Source organism: Halichoerus grypus, chromosome 15, assembly GCF_964656455.1.
Source record: "Halichoerus grypus chromosome 15, mHalGry1.hap1.1, whole genome shotgun sequence".
Lineage (NCBI taxonomy): Eukaryota > Metazoa > Chordata > Mammalia > Carnivora > Phocidae > Halichoerus > Halichoerus grypus.
Window position 1 is genome coordinate 23,811,357 of NC_135726.1, and position 15,943 is coordinate 23,827,299.

At 35.8% G+C, this 15,943-nt stretch overlaps 1 pseudogene; it reads left to right on the top strand.

Moving 5' to 3' along the window:
* The first annotated feature begins 666 nt into the window (after positions 1-666).
* Positions 667-15,943, top strand: part of LOC118530256 (AP-3 complex subunit beta-2 pseudogene) — a 59,615-nt pseudogene continuing 44,338 nt past the window's right edge.

A 15,943-nucleotide genomic window follows, 5' to 3' on the forward strand; every position in this document is an offset into this window, starting at 1 on the left:
ATCAGAATCAGAATTAAGCTTGGAATCCAGATATACCAATGCTCAAGTCAATCTGCACAATGTTATTAAGCTGCATGCATCCTATTTCTGTACAGTTGTGTCTCCTACATCCCATCCATGCATGCGTACTGACAAGAGAAAATACTCAGGGATGGCCACTAACACCTTCATACGTGGTGACTCTGGTGCTGGAGTTCGGGATAATTTTTATTTACTTCTTTGTAATTAATTACTTTGTAATTTTGTTGTTGTTTGCATTGTTTACAGTGAGTATCTTTCGATGGATCTATACTGAGAAATGAGTTACCAAGGAGTATTTTTCAAGCACACTGCTGTGAATTATCTAAGAGTTAGCAAGGAATTAAGCACACTGGGCTAGGCAGGTAGATATCAAAGAAAAAAATACACAGTACTTGAGCAGGGAGCCCAGAGGATGCTTGGTACTATACACACAGACCATCACATGGTCTAATTAATTCTTAATTCTAAAATGTATTTCTATCCAAGTGTGCCTCTACATTTTGTCTCTGTGAGCATGCAGGCACACATTTTCCTAAATTAAGCATGGCTTTGGTATAGGAACACCAACCCAGGGATCAAGTTTTATTTCTTTTTTAGCTAAAGATGTCAGGATTCCTGCATTGAACAAATAGGTTAAAAATAAGGATGGCGACAGCAGCTGCAAAACAGAGGGTGAGTCTGGGAATCAGACTGGTAGAGAATGAATTTGGACTCTGCTTCTCATTGACTTTGTGACATTTAGCAGGCCATTAATAGTTCTGAGCCTCAGTTTCCTCATCTATGAAGGGACAACAGGTGTTGTGTACAAGTGCTCATTTAGGAGGGCTATAGTGAGGATCCAATGAGATGTCCACTGTGCACTAAGTATGTGATATAGATCATTGTTTCTCCACTTATGGAATGGGACAGAGAGAGAGAATGCCAAGCCAGCATCACTAAACCAGACAGCAACAGAACTAGTGCACAGACCTGGGTGTTCTTGCTCCAACATTCTCCAGGAGGCAGCAAAGACGAGTAGTTGAGAACATACCTCTTAAAGTCAACTGGCAAAATTTTTAATGCCTATAGTTTCATTTACAAAAATGAGGACAAAGCTGTATACTTCATGTGGTCCTTATGAGAAATGAATAATATTTGAAAATGAGTTAAAATACATTAGGTATTTCTCTTCTGACACCAATAAGTAAATACTAAGGGCTTCACACTGAGTAAGCTCTAAAAATATAGATCATACTTTACTTTTCATGATATCTACAGTTCTTAGATGTAGGCTTGATGATTAGTAGACATTCAATGAATAGCTACAAAGTGTAAAAACTGAATGAATGAGTGATGAGTACTGGAACCCTCCACTGACAGTTTCTTCAATAATAACCTTACTCTCTAATTAGCCATATTCTTTTTTCTCCATTGTTACATTCCAAGTCAAACTCAGAATCCTGTCCCCAATTATCTTGCCCCCCCCCAAAGCCTTCAAATCACAGTGAACAAGGTTAAGGTGATACAACGGTGGTTAAGACCATCTGTATTCTCAGATCTACCACTTAATAGCTGCATGACCTAAACTGATTGACTTTATCTCCCTAACCCTTAGTTTAGCAAAGATTATACTAACTGCTTCCGAGGTATATTAGAAGGATTAAACACAGATACTATTAAAGTACTTAGCATAGGGCCAAGAACATGTAAGTGATCAATACATGTAGCTATTTTTATTATCATCTTTATTATTACTTATATCACACCGACTGTCCCAGAGGACCTGTGCACTGGGCCTCATGCTCCACGTCTGTGCAGAGGAAGATCCAGTTCTTAATAGCAAAAGAAATCTGTTGGTCTTCAATCAGCTGCCATTACCAAGTATGATTTAATTGGGGATTTCTGCCGTAGTGATGAAAACCGCATCATTCACAGGCACTGCCTGAACCTGTGTGATCCAGGGGATTTGGAAAAAGCTCCCTGGTTGTAATAGGAGACTAGAAGCCCAAACAGGAAATGAAAACTGTACAGTTTGTCATTTAACCTAAATAGACACTTTCACTGGCTTTAGAGAGCGAGAGTAAGCACTGGGGACATTTAAGTTGTGTGTCTTGTTGAAGGTAGTTAGGGAACAGGAGAACTGAATCATGTGCTTTTTACCTCAGTATTTTCTTCTGTCAAGTCCTCACCCCACTCCTGCAAGACTGACACAAGGACTTTCATTTATAAAATGGAGATAATAAAAAAAAATTAAAAATAAAAAAAATAAAATGGAGATAATACCAAGCATCGAAGAAGTTAAATAACCTCTTAATATCACCCAACACTTAATGACAGAGTGAACACTCACGCTCAGATCTGGCTGTCGCCAAACTTAAGTTATTCACACAATAACACTCCTTAGAGAATGATACATGTTCATTTTAGAAAATCTCAGAAATATAGAAAAAAAGTGAGGTCAAAATGATTTTGAAGCTACCTGTTAGAGATAACCTTCTAGGTATATACCCTCCAGGTTATTTTCAGTACACCAGCCTCCCTCACTGAACTCCTGAGATCCTCACTTCTCTTGTCTGTTCAATTGAAGCAAAAGCAATAGTGTTTCTTCAGTTCCTTACACCTTTAAAATGCTATGATTTTATACTTCAAGTGATTTTTCTTTCATATTTTAGTTCCCTTAATGGAAAAAAATATATATCCACACAGAAAGATAGGCAGATTTCCACAGACAGTTCAATTCCACATGCACAGGGATGACATCAAGCCAGGGAAAGTGTCTCTTTGTACGTTTCAAGACAACCCATCCATTCCTCATTTCCTGGATGGACTTCATTTTAGTGACCGCTGAATGTGAAGCTCTATCACTGGCCCCTGGCTACATTTAGGATGATTAGAGTAGGGAACAGGGAGTGGGAGAGGTGGGGATAGAAAGCTGGCTTGGGAAAGCTATAATATTTGTGGGCATTAAAATGAATTTGTTGATTCCTACTATCTTCTTCTCTTTTTTTTAACATATAATGTATTATTTGTTTCAGAGGTACAGGTCTGTGATTCAACAGTCTTACACAATTCACAGAGCTCACCATAGCACAAAGCAAGTATTCCTGTAATGAAAAGACAAAAAGTTCTTATCCCTGATTAAATAATAACTGAACCAATACACCAAGATTCAAAAATACTGTAAATGTTTTTGTCTTAATTAGATGTAATTTTTTTTTAATTTGGAATATATGTCCATTGAAAGTGTTTATCTTCGCTAATAATTAAATAAGGGCAAATTTTAAAAAAATGAATTTGTTGAGTATAAAATTGTTGACCAGCTCAGGAACCTTAAAAAGCTATAGGTCCGGACACCAGGAGCTAACAGATTTGATATTAAAGCAGAAGCAGTGGTTAATCAGTCACCTCTACTTTAAATGTTCAGTCCTGGTTTGCAGTATTTTTTTTCTCCTGCCTCCTGCACTGACAGAAAGATTAGAAAGTTACATAATTGCATTAGGATAACACGGCAGTTCAGGGAAAGGCTGATACCCTGGAAGTATTTTTAGAATAATTTAGGGTAGCTGCCATTACCATCTTGTTGAGAGCTGTCTTCATTTGTCAGAAGGGACAGAGAGAAGTGAGTCTATCATCTGTTTTTTTCAGATTACTGGGTACTTGAAAGATGGGTAGAAAGAAGTAACACGAAGAGCAAGTGGCTTGAAAAATAAGGGCATTGCTAACACCTTTACAATGACTTACAGATTTGTGTGTGTGTGTGTGTGTGTGTGTGTGTTTCTTTTTATCAAGCACAAGATTTGCATTATTTCACATGTAGCCTTTACTTCTTCTGCTCCAAATTTCACCTCATCCCCTCCCCTTCTCATTTTTCTTTCTCACCTTTTCATCACACATGCACACACAGAAAGGGACACAGAGATGCAATTATACTGAAACACACACACACACACCCTGAACTGCAGGAAGATGTATTTTCCTTGAACAAACTCTGTACTTATTTACATATGTCTACACAACACACTCAGAATGAATCCTTCCAAATGATTTATAATTTCTTATCTCTCTCAGCATCAATTTCACCACCTATAAAATTAGGATGAAAATGCCACCCTATCAGGATTTGTGGTAACTATTTTTGAAATAGTTAAAACCTTCTGAATTAAAAGTGACAGGAATTCACTCTCTTAAGCAAAAATGGGAACCTTCTTGTGGTGAAGTGGATTTGTTCCACAGGATAGATGGGCAGAAATGACTGGGCTTCAGGAGTATGTGTAATGAGGGATACTGTCAAGATTCTCTTTTTTCTCTATCTTTCCACATGTACTTCACATATCTGTTTCTCTGCAGTGGATGAAAGCTGTTCCCAGAAAATAACATGCAAGGTCATATTATCCAATAGCAGTTCACTATAGATTTGACTAAGGTTTCCATAAAATAAAAGCAAGCATTGACAGATTCTTCTGAGCTATTACCCCCTGCCCTTTTCAGGGTCTGCTCTAATCTCTAAGGTCATATTCACTAGGAACCATCAGCAACCCCTCCCATTCACAACCTCTTCCTTCTTTGACACAATGAAATACAAATGTAATTAAAGGTAAGAAGAAATAACAAAGTGGAGAATTTTATTCATTGGAAATGATATTCAAATTCTCACAGAAAGAGCAGTGAGGGAAAGAATAATGGAGTGTCCTAGATCATTTCCTCACTGAGAAGCAAGGAAAGACAGGGAAGCTGGAGTTTTAAGGTGTCTGTTGATCCTAGAGCAACTTGACAGGTTGGTAAGTGGCGAAAAAGTTCCTGGTGGCCAAAACCAGAATAGAAAGAAAATATAAGAAACTGATGAACAAAATGCTAAGGAAGGGAATATAAATAATTGGAGAAAGAGAGAGAAACAGATTCACCAGAAAATTACAGGAATGGTTTTTTCTGGGTACCAAACATCTATCTCCTCCATCCAAATGCATAAATTCTCACCAGTTTTTGAGAACGATCGAAGTAAATCTTTGTACTAATTCTAATAACTTGTTAGATGTTAAGGTCATTTAAAATATGTATACTCTACTTATAGTTTTTAGACATCAGAATTTTTTTTTACATGTAATCAACAAAGACTGACAATGAGGAACCACAGTTATATCCAGGTCGCTGTATGTGTATGTCTCGTCTCCCCTACCGATCATGACACTTGAAAGCAGGGTCTTTTTCTGACTCAATATTACATATTCGGTCTACATGGCTAACACAGGATTTGGAAATAGGTTCTCAATGTTCATTGTAAAAAATGAAAAGTGACTAGAGAAGAGACACAACAGGATAAAGGTAGATGGGAAGGCAAGAAGGATTAAGCAAGGTAAGAAAGAAAGAATGGGCAAACTTCTATCTTCCGTTTTCTCCTGGAGCAGAATACAGGCAGAATTCGTGCGCTGCTGACAATATCGGTATGTTGCCCTTGCACCAGGTGTGACATACTCATTTTCCAGCCCTTACAAAAGAAAATCAAGCCTGTTACATGTTTCATTTTAAAATTTCTTTTCAACAAGGCTAACTATCCCATTAATTCTATTTTTTACTTGAAAGTTTGGCTCCTTAATCTCACAGCTGTTTCACACCAACCCCACAGTGATGTCACTCATACACATTCGATATCTCTCTTGCTGGGGTCACATTCCTGCTATGAGGCTCTTTTGGCAACTGGGGAGTAGAGCCAGTTTCCAAGTGGAATCTGTTTCCAGGCCACATTTTCAGATGAGTACATATATTTCTGGCTAAGTACCATCTTTAAAAATACCTAGATTTTTTTTTTTGTTGTTTTTATCTTGACTTCCAAAACAGAACCCAGAAATAAGAGGAGCTTCAAAGTTTTATGGACTAATGGTTGATTTATTGGTTGACTTAAAGAGAGAGATCAGGTTTGGTAGTCCTAGGTTCGGGTCCTGGCTAATCATTTGATTTCAGCATTTATTAAATGGAGCTCACTCAATTTTCCATTGCTTTTATATTTTCGGTATCTAACATAGTGCCTGGCACATAGTAGGTCCTCAATGAGTAACTGAATGAAAAACATGCATAAAGGAATAACTCTCTTTCCCACTCTGCAATGATTTTGTGACAGTTAAGAGAAAATGTAGCTCTGGTTTTATCTGAAAACTGAAAAGAATTTTAAAAGGTGGGCAGGAGAAGTAGTTTTTTATTACAACATACACCACCCAACTTTGAAAGAACTAATTACATATATATTGTATAGGCAAATTTCTTGCCCTGTATCATAAGAAGTTAGTGCTGTAAGGGGATTAAAATATATTTGGTTCAACCCTTTTTCTTTTACAAATGAGAAAACTGAGGTCTAGCAATGGGAAATAATCTAACTCAAAGCATATAGTTGGTTGCTAACCAAATGCATTAGGTTAATTTAATGAGGAGTTTTGTCAAACACTGATTTTCCCTCTAGAAGCATATTTCTTCCTTCTGCGGATTTGGTTTTGTTTTTTGTTTTAAAATCAGCAAACTGGATTATCAAACACCTGACTCCTTCTGGGATAGGAAAAGGCCCGCAGAAGAATGAGCTGACAAAATCACAAAGACCCTCTGTCGGTTTGCTCAGCTATATCGGGATCTTCCTCCCACAGCAGTAGGTCTGCTCACTTTGCTTTAAGTGAACTGTAGTTAAATTTCACTTTTCCCTGGAAGAAGTCCAGGCAGGAAATGTTTGCTGAGGGAATGAGTGGGAAAGGAGACATGGAAACTTGAGTGTCCATTAGGCTCTGGAAGTGGTGGGAGATGCTAGAGAAAGACCGCTGAGTAAGGCCCATCCACCTGTCATAGGGAGTTCAGTGTCTCATGGGGCTAACTGACACATAAACAGAAAAGGCAACTGCGAGACTATGTGACAAGAGAGTTGGCAAAATCCCACACATGACGCTCTGGGAACACAGAGGGATGGATTCACCCAGTCAGAGGAGTTGAGGATTGGGCAACAGAAGGAGGCAATTAGCCAAGGCCCAAGGCAAAAATGGGCAAAAAATGCCCAGTAAGGGAAATAACAGTGTCACCCACCATTAAGGCTCAGAGGCATGAAAGAAAACAACTATGTAACTTCTAATGAAATCCTGTTACCATGTCTGGTGTCTTAGAGCTCTGTTCTCTAGACAAAGTCTCTTACAGAATTTCTGATACTTTTTCATAGTACAAGGGGCTGTGGGATTTTACATCTTCCTAAAAATTGAATGTCTTATATAGGTGAGAGAGAGGAAGAGATACATAAAGACAAATGCTAAATAAGAAACTCATCCCAATAGTCTGATGCTCATATAGGCATTCTCTGACAGCATCCTACTTGGAAAAGAAAAGAAAAACAAATTATTCGGTCTTCCATCTGATAGGGATCATAGTCTATGATGCCAGCCCTCACAGAAATAGGCAAAGGCTTCTCGTAAGCCAGGATACGAAATGTCATGGGAAGAGGGCTTTAGTGGCCAGAAATAAACACGTGTATGGGTTTTATTTATTTTTGTCAGACTTAGTCTGAGATGTTTGGATGCCTGTATTTGACTGGGATCGTCTTCACTTATCCTTTAATACATGTTGATTAGCATGTCTACGATGGGCCAAGCCTCTGTCTTGGTGTTGTTTCGGAAGGTTGATAGCCTCTAGTCCTCAGATACTTGAGGTAGAGCAGAAGTAAGACAAGTTACCCCAACACTATTACACAAAAGTCCAATACGACAAGATAGGGTGATTGCAAAGACATTTATATAGGGCTCAGTGGGCAAATGAAAGACAGATTACATAGGAGTAATAATCCTAGGCAAAGATTCATGATAAGAAATTACTTGTATATTTCGAGAAACATGTAGGTGGGTTATAGGGAAGAATTAGGTAAAAGGAGGGGAATTAAACTGGAGAAATATTGGAAATATGTCTTTATGTTTTGAAAATAGTAGCTCCACTTAATTTAATGATCAATGAAAAAAAAAATACATGGCATAAATATGCCATAAATTTCCAGGTTTATTTTGCTTTACTTTGTTCTTTTTTTGGATGCCAGGATATGTATTTTTAATTTTGTTCTTTTTCCTACATTTTAAATATTTTATAAATTTTCTTAAGAGAACCTGTGTTTTTAGTCTACAATATGAAAAATAGATATTATACAAATGATAGATTCAGTGCCACTGAAGTCTTCTGAAGGCCATGTATGTGAGGGACATCAGAGAAATGGTACAGAGAAACTGGTCAGATATACTATCATGAGTTTAAATAATTAGAATAAAAAAACTTGGGTCTCTTCAAGTGAACAAGTTATTATTGATACAAAATGATGAATCCTTTTTTGGGGGGAGAGAAATGTATGCATATGCTTGCTGAGAATACAGCCTTCGTCAAAACTACCCCTAGCTGATATGCTTATTTTTGGTGCCCAAGTCAAAAGATCGAAGTAATTCAGCAAATCCACACAGGAGCCATATCTAAATGACAAGCGTCTGATTCCAAAGCTTAAGTGCAGTTCTTATGCAAAAATGACCTTTATGCTTTCAAATATGGTAATTCTATATAAATGACACTCCTATCCAGATTTAGTTATAAGTAAATATTTTCTAATGTAAACCCAAGCCCAAATTCAAACCAAGATATCCTTTCTATATTAAATTGCTCTATTGTTCTTTTTTTAAGCAGTTCTGCATATTTCAAAGAACCTTCTCTTTTTCCTTTATTTTGAGAAGAAAGCCTTCTTTAAGGCTGATTCAATTCCTCTGACAAAACTCTCCAGGCAGCTGCTTTCCTGCCTTCTGAATTTAAGTGTTTCAGAGGAGAAGTCTGAGGCCAGCTATGGTTTTCTTACTTATTTTACCTAAATAAATGCAGGACATTGTCTTCTCCATAATAAATATTGAAAGGATTTTTCTAGGAATGCAATAATTCTTTTAAATTAATTGGTTAATTGCTTTAAATCTGTCTGTCTAGTTCTTATCCAGCTTTGGAAATATATTTCGAATTATTTGTGCCAGGATTCTTCCCGACAGGTGGTTTTATTTGACCACTAAGTTTGTTAATTGTAGGTTTTTCCTAATGCACTTTATCAAACTGAGAACTTTTCTTCTATACCAAATCATTAAGAGTTATTATCAATGGATGTTGAACTTTTTCTGTATCTACTGAGATGATATGATTTTTCTTCTTTATCCTATGGGATTCTGTGACTTACATTATTTTTTTTCTAATGTAGAACCATTCCTGAAATAAATTCATTTTTAATATATTCCTAGATTTACTTACTGATAATTTGTTTAGGATTATATTTATGTTTCTGAAGGATTTTAGTTTGTCTTTTTTTTTTTTTTTTTAAGATTTTATTTATTTATTCGACAGAGAGAGACACAGCGAGAGAGGGAACCCAAGCAGGGGGAGTGGGAGAGAAAGAAGCAGGCTTCCCGCTGAGCAGGGAGCCCGATGCAGGGCTCAATCCCAGGACCCTGGGATCATGACCTGAGCTGAAGGCAGATGCTTAACGACTGAGCCACCCAGGCACCCCAGTTTGTCATTTTCTTTTTCTTGCAATGACCTTTTCAAATTTTAGTACCTGGGTTGTTAGGCTGTTCTTACGAAATACAGTTGGGGAGAGTCCCCTTTTCTATTTTCTAAAGAAAAATTGGGCAGGGTTCCTATTATTTCTTCCTTAAATATCTGATTGAATTCACCTATGAAGCCATCCAGGTTTTTATTCTTCCTAGAAAGGTTTTTGATTACAAATACAATTCCTTTAATAGAAACACAGCTTTCAGATTTCTTCTTGTGTTAGTTTTGGCGTTTATGTTTTTGAAGGAATTTGGGTTAAGAAAAGACATTCTCTACTTTTAACCACCTTATATGAAATTTGATGAATACTGGAAAAAATCCATTCAAAAAATAATTGTCCAGGGGGGAAAAAAGGAGAATTACTTCTGGGAGAGAATTTTTTTTTTTTTCCCAGATGATTCAAAAGTAAAATATAAATAAATTTAGGTCCTGCCACCACAAATTCACTGTCCAGCACAAAGGCAATGATGGTCTTGCTTGACTTCAACCTTCCTACATCACAGCTGGAATGTTGTATGTGTTTCAGGGTGCCTCATATTACGACAAACATCTACTAAGTTGGGAGAAAGAAAATTCAAATCTATTAATGAGAGCAAAGCAGAAAAAGTCAATCAGTGGCATGGCCACCATTCCAGATGAAGTAAACAGTGTTGGAAACACTGTGTGCATACCCTATCTTAAAAGGGCAGTCTAACTGATTGTTGCCAATTTCATCAAGATAAGCAAGAAATTGGATTATCATGAAAATTTTGGCATCTAAGGCAGTGGGATGTGGTGGGAGGCTGTGATGTACGATCTGTCTTTGAGCGAACCATTAGAGAATGCGAAGAACATAAAAAAATACACTTTAGGAACACTACCAATAACTAAGTAAGATTTTTATTTCAGAAGGGATGATCTAGAGGAAGCATACTATCTGGATTCAAGTATTTGCATGACTATAAAGTAGAAGGAGGATCTTAAGTATTGTGTATTAGGCATCAGCAAATGAACAGAATACTAATGATGATAATGAGCACTTACACAGCATTATTCTGTGCTGGACGGATCAGATCCTTTAATTCTCAATATATGATATAGGTGCTTTTTTATATCACTTTATGTTTCAGAAAAGTGAAACTTAATCAATATTTAAATAAATTACCCCAGAGAACATAGTTTCTGGTTAGTAGAGATTTAAAGAGTGGCATTCTGGAGACACTCCTAATGGCTCTCAAGAACTGACTGCAGTACACCTCTTCCCAATTCTGTGCTTAGCAAGGTCATGGTGATAGCCTGGATTAAACATGAGGGAAATATTTACACTACAAATGTTTCCAAAGGCTACAGATAAACCCCTCCCCTATAGCTTTAAATCAATTAAGGTTGTTAATCATGTACCTGCCCACCAATGATTGAATGTACATAAGCTTTGCTCTTAACTACGATATTACATAGGAATACAGAGATTCCTGAGGTAAGGAACAACTTTTTTTTTTTTAACAGTAAATTTACATTACCAGAGTAGAGGATGTCTTAGGTATCCCTGACATTGGGATAATTAAAGAGAGTAGGCAAGCACAATTTAGGGCTAAAGCAGAGAATATTCAAGTATCAGGTAGAATGGTTGGAATTCTTCATTCTAGAACTGTATACATTTATTTCTTTTTAGATATTAAGAGTCTAATACAATGGCATAAATGTTAGAATTTAAATTAGAATATTCTAAGATATATAAAATTTTAGTTGCTTAAATTTGAGCCAATATTAAGCTTAGCTTCACAAGCATCATTATTAAAAAACACATTTTTGAAAGTTGAGAAACAACTCTAAAATCCTTGAAGTTTCATTTCAACTCAGAGAGCTGACTCATAAACCAAATTAAACATTTCCTAAAAATGCCATCCAAAGTCTGGAAGGGTCATTTTATTTTTGGGGTGCGTATTTCAGAGCTGCATGACATTTTCTTAGAGTCTTGTTTTATGTTGTAAAATATTGCACTAAAATTGAAGTTAAGGTTAACAGACTTTAGAGCTCATTCTTTTAAAAAGGAATATATGTCAATTTTGGCCTTTTATGCAAAATGAAAGCCCCCAGAGCACAGACATAATGTTGTTTAATAAAGGCTAATTTAAATTCATCATGTGCTCAATGCTTTCACAGGGTTTGGGGTAGAGGGGAATTTAACAAAAAGTTTCTCCAATCATAATGGAATGAGTAGTATATTTTTTGAAAATGAGGGAGGATTAGGGTGAACTATAAAATGTTCTTTGATTACTATTGTTTCATACTGGTAAAATTCTGGTTTTCGCCAGTCACATTTTAAGAACAGTCCCTTTTGATGGGCACCACCAGTGATAAATGCACTTCAATCTCTCTCTTTCCTACTTGAAGTCTCTCCAGGTTAGTACATTGAACGTTATTTCACTGCTGACCTTGGCCATTCTGATTTGCAGGCAACTGACTGCAGTCATTAGCAGCCTCCTCACAAATCTTTCTCCTTGTAAGTTTTCTAAGGATAAGTGTGTCTCTATTCATTATGTCACTTGTCATTTATTTTCTGCACTGAATATATTGTAAGAATCATACTTGGCAGGTTCATAGATGAACTTTGTCACTTAAAAACTAGCTTTTGATTATCTGCAAACTTTCCAAAAGATCTTTTTTTGGATTTTCTTTTTAAATTGTTAAATGTTGTAAACAAGTTGACACTGAGAATTATGATGTATTTTTTTTCTTTTTCTCAATATGAGCAGAGAGAAGTAGAAGGGGCACATGAAGAAGGGAAGGGAAAAAAAAAGAAAGGGAGGATATAAAATATAAATTTATTATATATTTGTTAACTACGCTGATTTAATATATTTTTCCTTTTTTATCTTCTTGGCAACTTATTTTTACTTAGTTCTGTTCTTTGTTCCCCCAGCTTTCTTTTACAAGAAATATCACTTATACATTAATAAACTCTACCTAATTATACAATTTGGTGTGTTTGGATATATATAGAGAGAGAGACTCATGTTACCATCACCAAAATCAAGTAATAAATATATTTATCATCTCCAAAAGTTTCTTTGTGTTTGTTCTTTTAAAAGGGGGACGGGGTGATAAGAACACTGAACGTGAGATCTACTGTTTTAACAAATTTTTAAGCTCGCTGTACCTTCTTGCTCAATACAGGTACTATGATATACATGAGATCTCTGGAACTTATTCATCTTGTATAAATTTACACCCAACTCTCTCCCCCTGCCATTCCCCTAGTAACCACCAATCTATTTTCTATTGTCTACTTCTCTATGTTTAACAATTTTCAATGCCTCATAAATGAGGAATTATTCATAATCATTCATCAGTCTGTAACTGACTTATTTCACTTTTCATAATGTCTTCTAGGTTTCATAAGGGCAGAACAACTTAGTTTAAAACATTAAATGTTGGGCTTGCAAACTGATTGTCAACAAGACCTGCATGGTCTCATTTCCCTCAACACTTTTTCTTGTTATGGATTTTACCAGTCTTTATCCAGTGTAGCTTCAACAATATTTGATGATTTAAAGTTAGTCTTTTTTAATAACTTCCCTGGTTGTTTTTCATTTTTATTTATCACCAATATGTAAAATTCCACTATTGAATTTCTCTCTTTTATCTTGGCTCCACAGATTTTATAGCTTTTTTATGGTACCCAACTACTTGGCCTTTAATTTCCTTTGCTGGAATTGTGCCATTTTATAGATTTCTACCCCTGGGTGAATCTAGGACTCAAGAAACCTTTTTATCTCTTATTCACATCCCACAGTATTCTCTAACATTTATTTTCAAATTGGTTTTCCATGTCAGTAAACAAAACACGGAGATGACAATTTGAGGAACGAATTAAAAAGACAAGCAACAATCCATTTTTAGTTTCTGGAGATATTTTGTGCTGAAGTCACAGGCTTCCATTATTCAAGACAAATTAAGATTTATAAAATTGCATTCCATCTAAACGTATGGACATAGTGTTGGCGACTGTGGATTTATGAAATAAAAGAGATGCATTTTCCTTTGGCTCATAGCAAGGCTGTTCAAATGATAATAAACTGGAATTATCATTTAAAAAGATCTCTTATTTTCCTGTAAAATGACAGCAGCTACTTAAAAAAAATTTATTTTCTAGCTCTCAGAGAAAAATGCTCCATCATTATAGTTACTGAGAATTTTTTTTACCTAAACTAATAAAGGTAACCCTTCTTTTATGTTATAAAATATTGGACTGATTTTTAAATATCTTTCTACTTTTTTTTACATCAAGGTATATTACACGGATTCATAATTTCAAAATTATAAAGACCATTACTCTTAAAACCTTAAGCACAAAAAGTTTAATAGGATTTCTCTAAAGTTTAATTTTGACTTTAGTGGTTGGTTTGAAAATTAAATCTCAACACTGAGCAACTTTTGTATTTAATTGGTTTCCTTTTTAGCTTTAGGTCTATACCACATGATCAAATGGTCTCACTGCATGCAAAAATATGAAATTATTTTTACATGTAAAAGGGTAAGTGTAAAACTTTGCTCACAGCTTCTTTTTCAGGATTTTCCTACCTTTGAGGCAGTATGTAAATAAATTCATGCATAACTGTCCTGCTTCCTATATAGAGCCCTGTTACTTTCCTCTTACTTAGAAGCCTGTTTTTTTACTAAAGGTGGATTATGACAATTTTGTAAGTACTACTTAATACTGTATCATAGAAAAAAAATCTTATTTCTTTCAAATATGTTTTATGAACTTTAATATTAGAGTCTCTAAATGATAATCTTTGGATAAATTCAGTCTTTCCGTGTTGTTAATGACCACACCCAAACCTGACAGTAGGGAAGCTTCTCTGATACTGAAAATTTGTGCCAAATATACTCTAGGATGCTAAGTTCTGGATCAATTCTAGGCCAATCCAATAGTCCATCAGTGCTGGGTTTGGATGAAATTTCCATCAGCTGGAACCTTAACACTTTTTATTATTTGTTTCTTTTCCTCATTCCTTTTTCTCCCACCTTGAAACTACTAGATTGTTTTAGCAGACATACGTTTTGCCCCATTAAATTTTATTGCTGATTTCTGACTCATTCTTTTAGCACTCTGCCAAGATATTTTTGGATCCTGATTTTATCAGAATCTGAAATATAATCATTTTCCTTCCCAGTCTCCCAAACTTATCATCCACCTCTGGAATTCCTTCTCATTCCAGGTATCTTATAGCCAACCTTATCAACCCTTACGGCATTTCTAAAACCACAACACCTCTTCTGAAACATTTCTCACTGTTCATCCAAAAATATATTGTGTTGGGGCGCCTGGGTGGCTCAGTTTTTAAGCGTCTGCCTTCGGCTCAGGTCATGATCCCAGGGTCCTGGGATCGAGCCCCGCATCAGGCTCCCTGCTCTGCAGGAAGCCTGCTTCTCCCTCTCCCACTCCCCCTGCTTGTGTTCCCTCTCTCGCTGTGTCTCTCTCTGTCAAATAAATAAAATCTTTAAAAAATATATATATGTGTTTTTCCAATTTCAAGGTATTAAGGTAAATGTCTTAAAACGTGTTAAAAATACATATGTATATAATCTGAAATTTTGATGCTCTTTTCTAACCCACTTATGCCATAATTCCTTTTATGTACCACTGAAAATACATAATCAGGTTTTTTATTTCTACCTATGAGTATGTCAGAAGGAAGATATGTATTTTATAGGCACACACTAATTGTTTGTTTTCTTTCTAAAATTAAGTTTTAATTATTCCAATAAAAGGATATAATTGTTTCAATTACTAATAACATTTTGTGTAATTACTATAATCTCTATAATTTGTAAATGCTTAAATTTCAATTTGTAACAAATTCCTGAGTAGGTTTTAAAATACACAGAAGCTTAAGGTGTTGTTGTTGTTTTAATCCACAGAGTAGGAGAGAAAGAAGCAGAAATATAAATTCTCATTGGTTTTGCATGTTCATTTTGGTTTCAGAATCAATGTATTTTAGATTCTTCCTCTTCCCTCCATTTTGTCTACAATTTGCTGGATCTTATTCATCTCCACAACCCAACCTGGGCTAAAACCCACATCACAGATCTCCTGCACAGTCAGTATTCACCTAACCAGTCTCTTCTGAGATTCTTCTCTAGGCTTTTTATGTCTACACACTCCTTGCTCCCTGTTTAGCAGGAAATACTGTCACTGCTTGGAATCCACCGCCCCTCTTTGTTTTCCTAGTAGACACACAATCCCTTATTTTTTTTTAATTAGTAGAATTTATTTTTCAGACCACATTTAGGTTTACAACAACAACAAAAGTGAGTAGAAAGTAGAGAGAGTTCCCATATACTATCCCCCAGCCTCGGCATACAGTTCCCCATATTATTAACA